This window comes from Chironomus tepperi, unplaced genomic scaffold, assembly GCF_022539635.2.
Source record: "Chironomus tepperi strain 1889 unplaced genomic scaffold, CSIRO-AGI_Ctep_v1 contig_465, whole genome shotgun sequence".
NCBI lineage: Eukaryota > Metazoa > Arthropoda > Insecta > Diptera > Chironomidae > Chironomus > Chironomus tepperi.
Window position 1 is genome coordinate 375,861 of NW_027226587.1, and position 17,715 is coordinate 393,575.

Consider the following 17,715-nt stretch of genomic DNA (forward strand, 5'->3'; position numbering starts at 1 on the left):
TGGCACCGGGTATTGGGTAGTGTTGTCGCTGACTATGTGCTGCGACATACTTTATAGATCTTTATAGAAATAACATTAGCAGCATGCCATGAGTCGTGACTTACTACGAAATAAGATGATTAGTTCCTATTGATTCCACTTTGAATTGTAGGACATACGTTTCAGTTGTAAGTTAGTTTCAGTTAGTGCCATTGCAAGTGTCACATAAACTTGGATATCCTGGAGTAGGGGTTGCCAGCTAAGACATCTAGACATGTCTGGTAAACCAAGGTAGGCTGTGACACAAAAGATCAACCTGAAAAGAGAATCATGAGCTCTTGTCAGTTAAAAACTATACTTCCAGAGTTCCTATTTGAGGCATTGTTATCGTGCGACACAAGGCTACATAAGTCAGCACACATGAAGTTTATATGGATTTTGCGCTAAATGAGTATCTAGACACCAAATGACAAAAGTGGCAAACTCTGTCACCTGAGTTTTCCCGCTTCCTAGGGTTCAGTATGGTTTCCACATGCCTAGCTTTACCTATTTTGTCACTCTGGATCTTGGATCAACTAGCTTTGGGCGACATCTGAGGGAGGCCATGGATCACAGTTGATCTGTACAGCCATCGAAATAAGTAAGTAAGTCTCTTAAATTTGTAACACAATTTTGCTGCATTGCCTCGTAAACTTCAGAATGCCTTCTTTTGTATGCTTACACCAATTAACATTTCAAACAACTCAAATGCCAACATTTTAGGATCTCATCAATATTTATGGCAATTTACAGAAATACCAGAAAAGATCATCAATATCATTCACACGGCGCACCAAAAAAAAATCACAAACATTTATCTTCTACATCAACGTATTGCATAAATATGCAATAAACATTAATCATAAATTTCAACATTTAAAAGATATCCAAACACGGTTCGTTTACTTGCCTTTTTTTTCATGGATTAATGAATTTTTGGCTCTAATGACGACGACACATTAGTGAAAATAAATAGTAAATGACGATTAATTATAAAAAAAAGTGAAGAGACAAAAGAAAGTGAAGCGGAAGTAAGAAATTAAGGCTGTTGGACTTGATCAAGAAGTAAAGATGATCATCAACATTCAATTAGTGCTATATATTCCTATAATTCATCATTATCCTTGCTTATAATACCACAAATAAATTGATTATTATTTTTCATTTGAGGATATAGTCAGGAACTCTGCAGGTGTCCAGAAAAGAAAAAAATCGTGAATTTCATCACCAATTTATCTGTACATGAGAAGTGATAGAATGCAATTAACTTCCAAAGGCAATTAATCTTCTTTTAGATTTTTTTTCTTCTGTTTCGTCGAAAATTTACAGCACATACACAGAAATAAAAGAGAGTGTCCATAAAGTGCATTATAGCACACACATAGAGCAATTTCAATCAATTTGTTGCGCGCTATGTCAAAGACACCATATAAATAAAAAAGTATAGGGTAGAGAATGAGCCATAGCATGGCATGGTAACATTATCGATATGTCCATCATCATAAAACATCATGAGCCAACAAAGTTCAAAATATCGATCCATTAATCATAACAGCACATAGTGCCGCATTGCAATATTATATGTATAAGGCGCTGCTGCTTGCTTCTTCAGGAATTTCTTTTGTTGTTTTTATTCATTTGAAAAAGCCAAAGCGATTCATTCTTTATTGCTGTTGAAAAGAGCGACAAGCAGTCGAGTGAGAGAAGAGATTTGGATATTAAACATCTTCATAAACACTTATAAATATGTTTCGTGGTATGAAAGAGGTAAAAAGATATCGAAAATGATGAATTGTGGCATAAAAAAAAATACAATTTCTTACTCCTCAAGACTACATGAGCATGATGGAATGAGATTCTTACTTGATGGCATCATAGAGAGTGTAATTGAGTTATGACGATGAGGATTTTTTTTTACTTTTCTTTCTTAAGCGATTACTTTTAGCTATGGCAAATAGGGGGAAAGATTCTTGGTTAACGGGTTATGGAAATTATGGACAACTGTTAAGCATTTTAAGCTATTAAAGCATAAATTGTTAAAAAAAACATGTTTTTACAACAAGAATGTTAAATGATTTTTAACATTTGAGGAGCTAATTGTAAATATGGATATGAAAGGTGGTTTCGGTTAGTGGCCAATGAAACTAGTGTATAAGTATATTGAAATAAGAAGCTCATACTTCGAATGCCAAGAATTATCAAGTTGGCATTTGTGGGAGATCAGTTGAGTAATCAAACAAAAGTCGGGTTCGATTCCTAACCAAAAGTATGCATGGGTTCCTGATGTCAGGCTTGAACAAGTTCTTTAGCTCAAGGCAATTCAATTCTTTGTAAGAACTATTAGGAACGGCTTTCAAAATCTCGACTTTGATAACTTCAGGAGATCAAGAATTCAAAGGACGTCAATTAGGAACATCTCTTTGAAATCCTGAGAGTTTAATACCAAAATGCTTGTACATCTTTAAGTAACATTTCAGAAGTAGGGATGAACTGACGGCAACTTTATAACTTCTTTTTAGCATATTTTGAAGATCGAGGGAACAATATTTAAGTTATAGTGAAGACAGCTACACAAATGGTTTAGTTTGATTTTGACAGGAATTTGCATTAAAATATCGTCTAAATACCGCTTGATTTGCAATTAAACTCGAGATCTGATTTAAAGGTAGCTCAACCATTGAGATCGGTGAAAAGATCAGCAGATATAATGGAATTCTTTAAATATCACTGAGACAGATCATAGATCGCAGTGCCTTTTCGTCTTCTACGGATCCTAATCTTTATTCTATCTATCTATCAATCTTCAACTATCACTTTCATTGTTGTTATGCATCGTTTTCATCTAGTCCTAATACAATTTTATTTGACAATCGATGCGTTTGCTGGTTATGTGTCTAATTCTCAGAACGACGAATGGAACCACAAATACATTTAGTTGTCCGCAGGTTAGTTCTTAAAACTATAAATTCAAGAAGTCAGAAAGCCAATCTGTCTACTTGAAGAAATAAAGCACAACACTGAATAATAAAATGCATTACATCTTAATTACTCAATACAGCCTGCATCTCCGCAATAATTCAAAGAAACAATGTAAAAGGTAAATTAATCTACTTCAATAAAGCATCTGATCCCCTTAAATTCCTTAACATCATTCCTTCCTTCTTTTAATTTTAGCATTTTTTTTAAAGACTTTTCTCAGTTAAATTTTTCGCATATTTTTTATGTATCATTTAAGAATGTCATTAATTATTTTGCAGTTGTAAGATATATATTATTTTCCTTTTTTTAAAAAGTGCGGAGCCACTGCTTGAGGACAATTTTTACTGCACAACATACATACATATATATCTTTTTACAAAAACTCTATCATTGTTTCACTTCTTATTGCTAAATGATGTTTTGCGGCACATTTCTTCTCTACCTTGTTCTTTTCTTCTATTTACATTTAAAGAGATATTGAGAAAATTAATGTTGAAAAATTAAATTTATTGATAACCTGAAGGCTAAATAAAAAGTGTATGAATAAAAATACAGCATGCAAAAATAGGGAGGCATTTAAGCCTTTAAAATTTCTTAACACCTTCTTCTTCAGTTTTTAGTGCATTCTTGAAAGAATGTGGCTTATAACTTCAGATAGATTGACTGGCTGGATGTCTGGGTGATGCGTGAAATCTCAACAACCAGACATTTTAGAGTCCTAGAGAGTTAAGATTAGAAGCATTAGCTTTGTCTTATTGAGTTCTTGGATTATCGCTTGGACTGGTAGCTTAAAACTATCTTTAATTGCATTAATTAATGACTTTTCTACGAAATTTTCAATTTACTTACAGAATTCTTTGAGAGCACTTGTAAGTATCCCGATTTGAAGCTAGAGCTCTTTCTTATCAGTTTACTGGCTTATTGCTTGGTGTAGTAGCTTTAAACTGTCTCCAATTGCTTTAATTAATCACTTTTCTACTTAATTTTCAATTTATTTACAAGATTTATTAAAATTTTTTCCCTTGTCAGAAATTTGAATTAATTTTGACCGTTATTTTTCAAAATAAATTTGATCGTTATTTTTTATAGAACTACTTGTATTTGTCAATCAATTACTGATCGTTGGGCAAAAATGCGCTTGTGTCCCTTGACAACACGAGCATCTTCAGCATCTTTTTATACAGAAATAACTGCAGTCATAGCAACTAGCAAGCACGAAATGTGAATTGCCTTAATTTACAAACGTTCGCAATCGATATGCATTTAAGTGCATAAAGAAATTAAGTCATTTAGCTTTTAAAGAATTTTGATATATGATTTCGACTAATTATTGGTTTTATGATCAACTTGAAGTCAAACAAATTGCCATTTTTAAACTAAACGAATCTTCTTATACTTTGTGTGGTGAATTTATCATTTTTACGCTGCACAATTTATGTAAGTTTTATACCTAGTAATTTTCATTTATATTCTTCTGCTCTTGATCTTCCTTCTGTTTAAATTATCCGCGTGCTTAAATAACTTAACCAAAAGGGCAACTATTAAACTCTGATTTAATATTTTATTTTTATTTTTTTTTTACTTAAATGAGAGGCAATTCTAAATTTTTCATAGGTTTTGGGGATTCTTAAGGGACGGTAGATTTTGTAGTACATTATAGCGATGATGTGGTATGAAGATGATCGTATAGAGTTGGTTCATAAAGATATTCATCATTCTTTTAATCTTTTTGACTATTCAAAGCATTTAGAAGTAAACCAGGAAGGCAAACAACGTAGAACAGATTGAAAATTTGACCCAAACCAAAATTCTGACTCTAGTCGCACGAGGGAGTCACACCACCCTGAGGTCGGATTTGTTGTCTTTACTGCATCGTTTGCCTTTTGTGATCTAAACATGTGTAGTTTGCAATAGAACTAAGATTACGCACCATCTAAAGGAGTTCTGCATGGTCAGCGTATAAGTGAGTGCACCTAAGCATGGAGTATGCTGATAAAAGTATTTGTAAGTGAATTCCATATGGCCCTAATGGGATGATTGACGAGAGTCTGATCAAAAGAAGAGCAGGAATCGAAGGGTAATTGGAAAGTCAGGTTTATAGAATCTCCATTATATCTATTGATGATCGTTATAGTAAAAGACGCTCCCAAGCGACATAAATGAAGATGACTCTACCACGAAGCTGTTCAGACCCCGCTAAAGTTCTTTATTAATATCAAATGGAAGCCGCCTCTAATTAGTATTGCTCTTGGTATCGGAAATTGGCAAGTGAAAGCCAGCGATAGAGCCAGCTTCAGGCGACGACTGTGGAAGGTCATGGATCACAACTGATCTGTACGACCAGCGAAGTAAGTAAGTAAGTTTGTGACGTAACGATGTCAATAAAAGAATTATGGCAGGGCTGTCGATCATTGCTATAAAAATATGAAAGCAGTACAGTACAGCAAATGATTTCATTTTTAATAATTCTCAAAATTCCAAAAAAATTCCCGATAAATCACATCCGCTACTCTAATTGCTCACAAAACTATAGTAACAGAATGAAACATATTCTCGCTTACTTAAGGTACTTTCAAGCGTGCAAAATTAAATAAATCTCAAAGTAGAGAGTATTAAAAATAAGAAATTATTATGAGACTTTAAAAAAAATAAGAACTCTAAGATGTATACCGCTGTCAAAACACATAAAACGAACCGTTTTGTGAGAATAAAGAGTATATTTAAAGATATGAAAAAAAAAAAATTGCAAATAATTAATGGTTTTATATTCTTTTCCATAACTTTAAGCTGTTAAAAAAATTTCATTTCATTTTCATTTGATGGTCAAATTACAATTAATTTTCTATGATGTCGAGGAGTCAATAACAATTTCTGTAAGTGCCTATTGGCAGTGGTGGACAAGCTTTTATTTTTTGGTGGCATAATTTGGTGATAATTCACGATCAAAATTGCGCAGTGCATATGGTTCATGACATTTCTGACTACATTTGACGGAACACTAGGGGCGTAGCCAAGGGGGACGGGTGGCATCGGCCCCCACCCCTTACCCCTCCGAATATTGAAAAACAATTTTTTGTAACGGTTTTTTTAATTTTAAATTTTTTGTTTGCTTTTTTTAAAAAATTTCAAAAACTATCGGAATGTGGCGCGTCACACAGGTTGTGCACCACTGCCTCCATTGAATCCATCTCAAGCATATCATTAATAATCGATAAAATTCATCATTGGCTCTTTATCAAAATTTGACAATCTTTTTCAATTCACGAAATTATCTCTGCCTTTAAATTGCACTTGACATAAGGTCAAGCATCTATTATGACTCAAAAATCAAGTAAATTAGTTACATCAAATTAGTAGCTGTGCTTATAACTAAATTAAAGACTAATTTTATCTGAGATACCTGAGAAATGTATGTACTCAAACTGAGATAATGAGATAATTATTTCAGAAATGCAGAGAACATTTTTAATTAAAATTGGAACTTGTTAGCAGTTGTATTATGATGCTTGAGAACATGTTAGATTGTTAAATAAAAATCCTGCTTACTCCAAAAATATATAATTAATAATTAGAGTGTAAGGTGGAATGTTTTTGGTGGAATTGTATTCGGGCCGTGATATTTTGGGATTTAAGGAATTTCTATTACTAGGGTTTCCAGAATTCCGTTCCCATCATCTTTTGGACAGGTATTTTGGAAACCCTTGTTATCACAGTGATTTGCCTTCACACCTGTTGAAATTGGATTCCTGAATTGGCGTTTCAGTAAATTTATAGTTTATAAATGGCACTTTGCAATATAGTCGAATAACCCTCGATAGCTTAGTGGTAGGAGCATGCGACCAGAAATCGTAGGGCGTGGGTTCGAGTCCCACCCGGAACCCGTTATTCGGAATTAAACTAATCCCTTCAGATCAACATCAAACTCACTTCTTGCGCTTAATAACCAGTTAAGTGCTTATGTAGAGTAAACAACAAGACGCTTGCTTCAAATTTGATATAGGAACATGAAGTATGTCTATAAAAATTGGACCCAGGGGTCGGTTTCTCGGTGTGTACACCTAACCCTAAATAAACACGAGGTGGATACTCTAAGGTTTATCCATAAGTTAATGCCAAGAATAGGTGTAGGTGGGTTTAAGTACATACCTTGAATAAGAGTCGAGGGGTGGTAGTAGCATCCCGAGAAATCGACTATATTAGCGCAGGAGCGTACTTAAGGATAGATTTTGAGGTTCAAACTTCTTTCGACAAGCACAATTTTTCCATTATTTTCAGTCTGCTTCAATCTCTGGGGAAGCTGTTGCCTCGAAAAATTTCTGTCTACGTTCCTTTGCTAGGAGGGTCATTCGGAATATTCAGGAAAGGTCTTAAACCCTTATAACATACTTCTGTCCTGTACCAAAACCTAAAATTTTATGTCTTGAATGGATCATCTATATCTGATTCTACTACATGTGTATTTTGATAAATCAACGTGATTATGGTTTTAAAATTGTCCAAAAATTGTTTAGCCTATGTCTAGTTATGTCTAGTGCCTCACAAAAACATTCATTACCAATTAAAATTTCATGTAACAATTCTATAAAATAATACTTCTCACTTTATTAATGCCCCTAAAAATCACAATAACATTCAATCAAACACATGTCAACTTCCACAACTCATACAAAATATCCAAGACACAATTCCTCAATGTACACGCAGTACTGCAGTACTAGAATGTGTCTTTAAAAATTATTTCCAGCATAACGATTCATTCATTTCTTCACTTTAAAGCAACTTTAATATCATAATTATTAAATTCCTTCCGTATTGTCATTAAATATGATAATATCAAATCAATTTGTAGCTCATTATGTTCCGGAACTGATTAAGTTTAATTTACTGTTCCATCCATAAAAAAAATCAAAATTCTTTTCTGATTGATAAATTAGCCAAAATTACTGTTTACAGTTAAACATTATATCATTAAGCTACTTCATGCTGGTATTTAACACAATGAAATGCATTTCAGACAGATGACGACGGAATAAGTGGATGAAGATGGGATGTATAAGTGTTATGAATAGTCTAGACACACTTTTGAGAGATATTTTAAATAGCCAAAGTCCTTTCCAGTTGCTGTTGATGGATATTTAGGTAAAAATATCATTTACTTAGTGCCTTGACGTCCATCGATGGAAGTCTTATGGATTAAGGCATTCATTCATAAAAATTTCATCTTTTTTCCCTCCTTAACAGCTTTTTAAAAAAAGGACACACAATGTTTATTTTTTGATGTGGTAATCTTACTTAATTTCTACCTTCCTACCTGTTGCCAAACGTCATAATTAAGTTGTTATGATGTTTGCAGACCAGACATAATTCAGAAGCATATTTATAGAGTTTTTGGATAGAAATTATAGAATTAAATATCTCATTATAATCAATGACGATGCATTGTGATATTTGTTGAGGTATTGATTAAGGGTGGCTTTACTTTAATTGTTGGGCTTTTTTTGAGAGGGTATGGACTGGTTAAGTAATTTTTGCCATTGTTCAGAAAATAAAGGATAAATTCTTGGGTGTCTAGAATTGTTTTTGTACAGAAAAAAAATTAATTGTATGTCATTGAAGGCAGGAAGTTTTAAAATTTAGAGTAAGGGGTGGATCGAGAATGTGAATTTTTAAATTGGTAAGGAATTCCAATCGGCAGGAATTTTGAATTGTTTTTGTTTTAATCATTTTAAATTATTATTTGAGTAGTCTTTATAGCTTTATGTTGATTTCTTGATTGAGTGACTTTGTGAGCCTTAACACACCCTAAAATCCAGAAAATTTAAAAATTAGATTGAAGCAAGTTTATATCATGGATAAATGCATATAGAATTGCTAGAAAATTACTTTTAACTGTCAACTGTTCTGGTTTTTAGGAAATCATAGCCTAATTGTTAGATTGCAATACAACAGATACCCCTAACTGCATGTTAGCTGTTAACTAACTGCTGTTGAGCATACTTTCATGTTAAAGAAATACCACTAAGGTACCTAGAATCGGTCTTTTTGACTGATAGTATATGGTTCTGTGGATATCACCATGATACTAGCTTGATCACCATTAGTTTGCCTTCCGGTATTAATACTCCCTGATGAATAAGACCATTGCAAATGAAAAAGCAATGTAGACATTTAATATCCTCTCTGTAGCAAAAATTGCAAAGCGAATAAGCGCTTCTTCTTCTTAAAGGATCTGCGGAAGCTCCATTAAGCGAAGTTTGTGAATTTGAATTTTGTAGATGGCAAAGGAAGTCTAGTAATTCTTAGAAGTAGACTATTTGTATAGACATTATTACACTTTGTGTTGGAACTTTAGGAACTAATGCTTGAGGACGAAGGCCATGGTGCATTATTTAATTGTGAATTGCCAAATTTAGGCGGCTTCAATTTGGTTATAATGAAAAAGTTTTAGCAGAGCACTAAAACTTCCATAGCGGAGCCTTGTTCGGGTCTTTTTTCTATAGAAACACTTGGTATCAACCCCAAAACTAGAAACCTACATTCCATATGAATGCTTTACTGAAGTTAAAATTGCATTTAAATCTCCTGTTGATACATCTAAGATAGCAATCTTTAAAACTGCGCAGTAGATTTATCAAACATGCTATTTGAGAAATATTTACTGTCATTTTATGCACACTGTATATTTAAAGTTAACAACTTCAATTAATAAGATCAAAGATCTTGTTATTATTAATAAATCTATAAACAAATAAAAATAAGTCAGCTTGTATCATTAAAGTCATATCTAGATAATTAATTGTTCATGGGTACACAGTAAGTTTTTGATTTTTGAAATATCTATATTGCCGTTTATTGTACTTTATTGCATGGCTAACAAGCCATTTCAAGATAAAATAAATAACTTGGAATTAATATTTAATTTTGATTGATTTGTGTGACTAGTTATCAGGTAAGGTATGTAAATAATGATCCGAATAGCAGATTGTGACAAATTTTATTTTTCGTCGGAAATCTTGGGCAAAATGGACGTTCACGAAGTCACCAAGATACTGTCTTGTCTTGCCATCAACGCAGCAATAAAGGGACACTCTACAAATCACATTTTGCTGCTCGGGATAATGAAAATTGTTCAATAATGCGGCTAAACCACATAAAAATGGTCCGTCGATACGATGTCGTCAAGTCTCCTTCACAGCCTGCCGATAATTCACCCTCGAGGCCTGTTGTCAATGTTGTAACAGAGCAATACTTTTGAATTATGCTGCTCGGGAAAATGAACACAATTTGGTAAACTGCATTTTGTGTTGCGCCAGAAAATGAACACAATTTGGTGAACAGCATTTTGTGTCGCCAGAGCAACTTCGAATCTTATCATAAATACTGTGACGTAGCATTGACCTACCCAACATAAATAATTCAAAAAAATCATCACTTTCACTAAAGGAGCATCATCAAAGACATAGATGATTCCCACATAGTCAACAATAAAGTAAGGAATCAAGGAATAGATCTGTTTACAAAACGAAAATTATCCTTAACAAACATATTCATGCCGTTGCTTTATTAAAAGTTACATTCACAATATGAGGAAAGTTTAATAATAGAAGATTGTCAATGAATTAAGCAGCACAGCACAAAATTCATCAGAATATTGAAGCACATAAAGGAATTTTGATCAATTCCAAAAGATCCATTTCCATTAATTCCATTATGTGGTTTGAAAAGTGTCAAACTTGAAAAAAGAAGGAACAAATAATTCTCAAGATATGTTATCCCATTTATACGACACCTTGAAATGTGATGCCCACTTTTTTTTCTCATTCTTCCTTCATACTTTTTTCAAAATTTTTCTACCTTTATTTAATAAAACGATACAAAACTTTCAAATATAATGGCTATAGCACATAAAGGAAGACAAAATTTCTTTTAGTTATGTGGTGACGATATAGTTTAACGTTATAATCAAATTACATTAAAGAATGGAAATGACAAAGAAATAATGAAATTGTTGGAGTATAAAGGTGTGAGATTAGAGGGAGAATTTAAAAAGAAATGTTGAGTTGAATGTCTGCAAGAAATTGGGATCATATATTTAGAGTAGAAATGTGTTTTTTGAACTATAAAAGGACATATTGGTTGAATTTTAAGATATGTCATTGATATCTAGTGACGAATTTGCGAATGAAACCATATCCAGTTCAACATCAAAATATAGGTAAAAATTTATATAGGTAAGTCAAATTAAAACGATTTGACTGACACGACATTACCCTAACAGACAATGAGCATGCTAAAATGGTACCTTGATGCGATCATGATACCTTGTAAACATCATTATTTTCGGCTTCATGATCATTTTATGTTAAAAAAAACCCCGAGCAGACAACGTTATAGCTAGTTAATATACAGTCTTTTTGATATCTGGTTCTAACGTATTTTTGTTCATTCAGGAATGATGTCTAAGCAGGGTCTTGACCTAATTACCTCCCATTTGTCAGTCACTTGATAAACGTTTAGAAGCCAATATCTAGTTTTCGTCGCTTAATTTTATCCGCATAATTGTCGTCCTAGCAACATATTAATATGTGAAGATCGGGAATAATGTTTCAAATCAAGTTAAATATTCTTTATTTCTGTTGGTATTTTAATCAAATCCTTGGGAATTGAACACAAGTCTTCAAAAATATCCTGTTCTTTGCCTAACCGGGCTTAAGCCATTCAACCATAGAGATTTGGCAGATTCGACACTACAATGTTTATAATGTCCATATTACAATCGGAAATTGAAACAATAAATTGTTGTGGTATAATCTGAACAGAAAGAGATGCAAATGCGGAAAATTTAACTATTTTTCACTTCAATTCTAGAATTTACACGTGTTATTTGAATAAATTGTTGAATAACCTTTAATATCTTAAAGATATGACTTACCATGTAGGAAAATGAAAACTAAATGTTCAGAATGTTAACTCGTGTTCCACTTATGTAATTGTGATTAGTGTAATTAACAACTTCTTACGGATTTTATCAATTCACAACAATGTTTATTCTTTGGAGTTTAAAAACAACTGAGCATTTATATGACAAAGGGGTTTTCAACTATGTAAAACAAATATTATTCAAATCTAAAATGAACGTTATAATACGAATCACAGTAAAACTAATTTGGAATCTAGACTATTGAATAGCTTACTTACTGACTTTACTTACTAACTTGAATAGGTTGAAGATGTTAAACAAGAATTCGTTCCCTAAATGACTAAACTCTAATATAAAGGCACAAAAAAATCCAACATCCTGCAACAAATCCTTCATCTCGCTTAATTAAATATCCATTTACATTACCATCCTCAATTCTCCAACGAAATGGAATCTAGAACATAATTTTCCATTAATCCATTACATAACTTTACGACAATCTAACACACTTCACTTGTTAACATTCCATACATACGCATCATCATCAACAACAACAAAAAAAGTAAAGTTAACGAGCCATAAATCAATATTATTGTAGCAAATTAAATTTCACAAGCAATATAATTACGACAATGCCACCATTCATTCATCCTTCTCGTCAATAATATTCCTACAGACATGGCAAGTAATTCCATTTAAAGTATTGCATGAAAAATTACATCATATGGTAAATTACAACCTCAAACCAGATTCGTATACATTTAGATATTGTATAAAATATGATAAAAAAAATGTTATAACAATGGCGGAATCATGTCACATACAATATTAAGGAAGGGCGCATTATGGGACATGAAGGAAAATGGTTGGAATGAATACACAAAAAATAAGGGGATGAAAATGAAATTTTCAATAACGGTGTGTGTATCACAGCAAGTTATCAATGAAGGGAATTGTTAGTTCAAGGATATTCAGGTTGGATTGTGGACTTCAGCACTGCTTTTATGATCCTATAGAAGGAATAAGGACAATTTGATATAAATGATCCTGAGTGGACAAAAATACGTTATAACTAGTTGATGGCAAGCTAATGTCCTGTTGATGACTAGATCTAATGTATTTTTATCCATTCGGGGAAGTAGTGATCAAAACCATTGTGCTGAAGTTTTATGCTATCAAATACGCATGCATGAAACTACCTCGTAAATATTAATGAAGAAGGAAGAATGGGAATCACATGATGATGGCTTGTAACGATTTTTTAAGGGTGTTTAGTTTAGTGGGAAATGTGTTGGATTCGTCAGTTTGTCCTGAAAACAACTTGAAGTCAACTCCAATTTTATATAGAGTCTAGTCGACTCAAATCGACATTTCCATACAAAATCTTAGTCAACTTCGGACTCTGAGCCTTATTTTATGGTTATTATCTGAAGGTTCTTATTCAAAAGTACTTACTTACTGTAATCAAGCTTCTAGGTGGAACCTAGGTTACCACAAAATGCTTTCCATCTGAATCTGTTATTGTCTCTGTCACCAAGTTTGTCTTTAGAAGTAGACATACAAATGATCCTATTTACACATCTGCAGATCAATTTTGATTCTTAGACTGTTTCTATCTTTACAAGGACGACCAAAGAATTCGTGGAAACAAGTTGTTGACAGAGATAGTATTGCATTTGGTATTGGTAATTGACAAGTGGAAGCCAGTGATATAACCAGTTTCAGGTGGCATTCGAAGGAAGTCATAGATCGCAATTGATCTGTACGGTCAACGAAGTAGGTAAGTAAGTAGCGATCACCATCCACAGTCTCTTTTCATGAGGCCTTTAGTATTTGCTTACCTAACTAATTCTCTATCCGTATAGATTTTTTAGGATTCATGACCGTTCAAATATGTCGTCTAAAGATAAATCTATTACTGTCTTACTTACTTACTTCCTTTGCCAAGGCACAAGAGGGCCCATTGCCGCATTTAGAATTCGTCGGAAGCAGGATATGTCTTTAGGCAACTTCTGTCATTTTTCAATTCCCAGCACTTTTGCCCTTTTGCTTACATAGTCTATTACTGTTTACCGTTCGTCAATTCCCGATTCTCAATACTGCTTTATTTGGATGCCTTTATCTATCATAGGAATTTAGTGATCTAGTTTAGAATTATGGTGGCCAATTCCTAATAGTTTCTGGTATTTTTAAGAGCCTAAAGGCAACAAATTGAACAATTTCACGTCCAAAAAGATCTATATGTTGATGGATGTCACTTCCGAGCGACTCATTAGCAGCTCCACAATAATATGCGCTCTAAATCCACCACATAACCTTGTCCTACTACAATTTTTTTCCTAACATTTTTGTGACAAGAGAGAAGGGTCGTTTACAAAATAAATATGGTACTTGTGTATTCTAACTGCATTACAAAAGTCGATTGCAATACATACATCCATATTCAAAATGAGAAATATAAAAAAAAGTTTCAAAATCAAATTATTGAAAATTGTCAATTTTGTTGTCGTTAGTGCTATTGTGAATGAAGCAATTCACTTCAATGAGTCATTGACGTACAGCTGAAGTATTTCACTTCATTTCTACCCCCGCCGTGATATTCATCATTGACTTTATTCTATTAACTTTAAAGCAACATACAAAATTATTTTAAAAAAATGTTCAGCAAGTTCATGCTGATAAATAATGAAGAAGTAGTCAGTCACAAAAAAATGACGCCATTTGATTATCTAGAATGCTCAATAATTTGAGAAGCTAGTGTCGGTGTGTGTGTCGAGTGACTGCAAAATTGAATTTTTATTTTTAAAATAACATTGCTTTAATGCCTAATTGGACAGAAGAGATCTCATATTGCAAAATGCTGTATTTGGTAATTCAACACCATTTATTTTATACAATTACGACTTATTTTATTAGAATTTTAAATAGTCATAATTATGACTGATTATTATACATGCCATAGAGGGGCATTCATTATTCCGTGTATAGATTGAATATGCTATGATTTTAATAAATTCATTAAATAAATTAATTCTTTTTTTTTGTGATACACATATGATGGGAATAATGCATTATCGCGATTAACAGCCACAATCATTTTACTAGATGATAGATAATGGATGGAATAGATACATTATTGAAATTGGTGGTGTTTAATTGATTTGAAATTTGTGACATAATCAGTAGTTAATATTCAAAAATATCAGAGAAGCTTCATACTAAATGGCAATCTTCTTGAATGGTTTCAATTTGACTAGCTGTATATCTTGTTCTAAAGACAGTATTGCACTTGATATTAGAAATTGGAAGCCACAGCAAGTGCCAGAGCTAACTTTAAACGTCATCTGAGGGAGGTCATGGATCCTAATTGATCTGTATGGCCAGTGAAGTGAGTTAGTAAGTCTAATAAGCGACACATAGCTTCTAGACGCCATTAGTCGTCCTTAGATCAAAACAAACAACAGGTCAAATAAAAGACATTCAGACTATCAGCAATGAAGGAAGCCAAAGTCTGACTCCGAAACTAACGATATTTGGTCAGTAAATATATACATTATCGTGGCAATCTCTATGACCATTAAATGCACCGATGGTGACCGAGCCTTATGCATGGATATGTACGAAGAAGGATAGATTTAAAGCCTATCCTAACCATGCCTGAAGGATGTCAGCTCCACTCAGGATAATGCAGAGGTCGAAGTTGGTGAAGTAAAGTCGATATGACTTCACCATCGACTTCGACCTTTGGGATAATGATGGTAAAATTTACAATCTATCATCTCCGAACCCAGCATGTACAAAGAAAGCAACAGAATAAAAGCAGGACTATGCAAAGAATGGTTATTTGCCTGTTTTTTCACGGGTTAGTTCCAATTTCTCAATTACTAAATATTGAGTACGTTTTCAGTTTCAATATTTTAAGAAAATATCTAATCTTAAATTTATCAAAATATTTTCATTTATCGTATCCTTTGGGATCATTTAGTAAAGCAATGAATTTTTATTTCCAACAATATCTGTCAAAAAAAAGTATATTTTCATAGATATTTTTTTCCATAAATTTAAAGCCCTTCCTTTAAAATGAAATATATTGACAAGAAAAGTATGAATTTATTTTCCATTTTTATTTTGAATAATTTGACGTAGATCTTCGCATAAATAGAATTTTTATATTATAGATTTGAAGATACGATGGATATCATCTGAAGTAATAATCTCATCTCTCTATCCCTAGCACGTTTATATAAAAATGTTCTAAATCATTCCCCAATGACACAATATGTTTCAATATTTTTTTATTTCTCTTCCTTGAAACTCTGAATACAAAAAAGTATAAAGAAAAATCCATTTCGATGATTTGAAAAAAATAATAAAAATGAGGAAGAATGGAGTGGCAAAGAAGATTGAGCACGTTCTTTATTTCACAATAAAGAAGAATGAAAATGTGATGAAAATTCTTCGTTTTTTCAGATTCTCGACAAGCAAGAGGATATAAGAAGGAGATGAATTGGTTAGGAAGTTATGAAGAATTGAGGATTTTGACGCTTTTGCTGATTCTAATTTCATTTTTATTTTAACAGTTTAAAAAAACTCAAATGTTAACGAATTTGTGGAATTTATAAGTTTATTTGTCAATCCAATTGAATTTATTCTCTAACGGCTATGAAAAATTCAAATTTTTAACTGCTTTGTAGAGTTTAAAAATCTAAATGAATAAATTCAAATTTTACAAAAACGTTGAAACATTCATAATCTACAAAATCGTTGAAACATTCAAATTTTACAAAGCTGCTAAAAAATTCGAATTCTTCAAAACCGTTGAAAAGACTCAAAATCTATAAAACCGTTAAAATATCCAAATTCTACGCAAACGTTGAAACATTCAAACTCTACAAAGGTGTTGACAATTTCAAATTCTACAAAAACATGTATGCCTTCAAAGTCTACAAAATGTTGAATAATTCAGAATCTACGAAACCGTTGAATCATTCAAATTCTTCAATAACGTTGAAGCATTCAAATTTTACAAAACCGTTTAAAAATTCAAATTCTACAATAACGTTGAAGCATTTAAATTTTACAAAACCGTTTAAAATTCAAATTTTACAAGATCGTTAAAAATTGAGTTTTGGTTAAACTTTTAGGAAATCAATAACTTCAGCACAGTATTATCAATCTCATCGGGACAATATGTCAGCCAATTCAATCCATCCAAAAACATAATTCCGCAACAAATAAATTAAATTTACACGTCAGGACATCTCAAGAAGACATTGAGATGGAATTCATTTTCATCATAATTGGTTACACGAGTAAAGTAAAAAAAAAAATAATTCGACTCGACTCTTGCATGTCTTACTAAGTTAAATCAAGTGACAAGCTCAAGAGTCATTTTGAAGAATGTAAAAAGAATATTGTAATTGTTTTAAGGACTGACTTTTATGACACTCATGGGACATAATTTTTTTGTCAGCATGAAATGACACTTTATATCCATTTGTGAGATGAGAAACGTGAGAAATTAAGTAATTGATGGAAGTTTGAGTTTGGAACTATTTAAGGATATGCCGACGGTATTCTAAATTTAATAAAATTTATTTAGAAATGAGCTGAAGAGGAAAATTATTAAATTTTTATGAAATAAAAGTGCTGTCACCATTTTTTTATATTCCATATCCCTTCACACATAGCAGTCTTTCGTTGATGTCGTATTGCGCAAGAGCTATACATAGGGAACCATTATTCTTTTATTCTTTATTTCCATCCAACACGCCCCATTTTTTTTTTATTTTTTGCCA

General features: G+C 32.4%; 1 protein-coding gene across 1 annotated transcript in view; it reads left to right on the forward strand.

Annotated features, from left to right (window-relative positions):
- The window catches only part of jef (major facilitator superfamily domain-containing protein 6 jef), a 92,223-nt gene extending 80,941 nt beyond the window's left edge, over positions 1–11,282 (forward strand). Inside the window, exon 9 of the mRNA XM_070651557.1 lies at positions 11,268–11,282. The gene's annotated coding sequence lies outside the window, so the exon portion shown is untranslated. The remainder of the gene's footprint in view (positions 1–11,267) is intronic.
- Positions 11,283–17,715: the final 6,433 nt, after the last annotated feature.